Here is a 2,295-nt window from a genome sequence, read left to right as displayed (position 1 = left end):
ACTTTGGAAAAAAGGCTTTACTCTTGTCATCCAATAAGATATAATATTAATTGCCTCTAGGCTCAGGCTTCCTTGATCATTGTTCTCATAGCTTGGTTATCTGCCTTAAACTTTTTTTTTTTTCAGGGTTTTGTTTATTTGAGTAGTTTGTAGCCATCACTGAGAGGCAAGTGAGGGAGAGAAAATTCTTGGATCCATTTTAGAGTCTGAGGCATTGAGGCCAAAGTGGGCTCGTGGCAGGGTAAAAGTCCCCGCTAGCAGAGAAGACAGCTCTGGAGCTGCCGGAGGCTGTGTCCCAGGCAACAGCAGGCCCCAAACCTGCCCTAATAGCCATGCACAGAGAAGTGTGTCCTAGCTTGGGAGGGGACAAGATAGACTCCTCCCACCCAACCTGGCCCGCACTTTCTTTTTTTTTTTTTTTTTTTTAAAGATTTTATTTATTTATTCATGAGAGATAGAGAGAGAGAGGCAGAGGGAGAAGCAGGCTCCCCACGGAACAAGGAGCCCGATGCGGGACTCGATCCCAGGACCCTGGGATCATGACCTGAGCTGAAGGCAGACGCTTAACCGACTGAGCCACCCAGGCGTCCCAGGCCCGCACTTTCTTAGCTGCGCCATTCCTAGGCCACCCGCCAACAGCCGAGATGGTGGCCCCCTGTGCACACTCACAGAGACACACCCACCCTCCATGCACACAGCTCCAGGACAGGCAGCCTGGGCCGAGGCACACAGCTGTCTCCCAGGGCGCACAGCACACCCACACTCAAGCCCCATGTAGAGCTCAGGTCCAAGCAGAAACACCTGTGTCCTTGCCCATTATGGGCACAGTGGCGTGGCAGGGGAAGTGGAAGGGGGTGGTGCCTGGGTAGGCCAGGCAGGTGGCCATGGCCACTGTGGCAGCCTCACCAGCTGGCCTTTGCTGCCTTGATGTCACTCACAAGGCTCTGGGCCAGACAGATACCAACGATCTGGAGGAGGGCGATGGCCACAAAGACCCCAACCACAGGAATCAGGTTGTCCTGCAGCCACTTGTCAAACTGGCCCACGCAGCAGCCTTCGGGGCAGATGGAGCCTTGCTGCTGCAGCTCCAGTTTGAGCCGGATGACCTAGCCACACCGGGTGTTGGGGACACCTTCCGCAGGGTCCCTGAGGCAGCTGGAGAAGGGCAGCCTGCAGCGCTCCCAGCTGGGGTTCAAGTCAGTGTAGTTGAAATAAATACTGAGGTTCCAGTCTTTAGGCCCTCGGGCTCCGCAGCAAGACGGATATTCCTGAGCAAAGTCAATGAGCTTCTGGAGGTCAATGTTGTCCCGAAAGGCCTTGATGTTGTCGTTGAGGAAGAAATTGAGCCGGTCTCAAATCCAGTCCATGAATACGAAGGCCGAGATCCCTGTTGCCAGCTCCAGGAAGCCGATGAGACCGAAGAAGGCTGAGAAAAACCTGAGCAGGAAGGTATCTCCCGGAGGGCCCGGATGCAGCCGGCAAAGCCCAGCACCAACATGATGCCTCTGATCACTACGAACTGCCAGGCGGGGTGGAAGCCTCTGGGATCTGTCAGCCCCGAGCTGCCGCAGAGAACGCCCTTCTCACCCCAGGCCCAGAAGCCGATGGCCAGAAACAGGGCTCCCGGCACCCAGAAGACAATGTTGCAGCCGAACGGGAACTATTCCCCACAGCAGCCCACCTCGGGTTGCTGGGAGGGCTAGTGCTTGCGGCGCACGGTGAGCGGCCTCCTGCGGCCCGGGGCAACCGAGCAGGGGAGAGCAGGAGCTGCGCCCGGCCCTCCACCGCCTGCCCGGGTCAGAGCCCCCGGGAGCCGAGCCTCGCGGCCGTGGCTTCCCCGCCACCACCACACAGAGCGCTGGTGGGCCGCCCGTCCTGCAGGGACCACGGCCTCCCGCGCCCCTGCTCACACTTTAAAAAAAAAAAAACAAAAACAAACGAACAGTCGAGAGGGAACCGAACAACAGAAGCCAACAGAGATGGGACTGAGCCCACTCAGCAATAGGGGTGCTGCTCCCCCATCATTGTGGGAACTTGGTCCCCTGAAATCTTTGCTTCCAGGGCTCCCGCCAGCCACCTCCTGTTGGTATCAGCAGATACATGCTCTCTGTTCACAGTCAACCTTACTCTTACTCATACTCCCCGGTTATTGATGATTTCTACCTCCTTATGGTACCTGTGCACAACTTCTTCATCTCTGCGGTCTTTTATAAAGCTTTTCCTATTATAACAACAGCTTCCCTGTATTTTGCACAAACGTTTCCAAGATGATCGAATTCTCTCCCCAGTCACCAT

The 2,295-nt window shown here is 56.0% G+C and overlaps 1 pseudogene; it reads right to left on the bottom strand.

Moving 5' to 3' along the window:
• Window positions 1-902: 902 nt before the first annotated feature.
• On the bottom strand, window positions 903-2,295 carry LOC110592319 (annotated as a pseudogene).

This window comes from Neomonachus schauinslandi, chromosome 3 (genome assembly GCF_002201575.2).
Source record: "Neomonachus schauinslandi chromosome 3, ASM220157v2, whole genome shotgun sequence".
Taxonomy (NCBI): Eukaryota; Metazoa; Chordata; class Mammalia; order Carnivora; family Phocidae; genus Neomonachus; species Neomonachus schauinslandi.
This window is presented reverse-complemented; position numbering and strand designations above follow the sequence as displayed.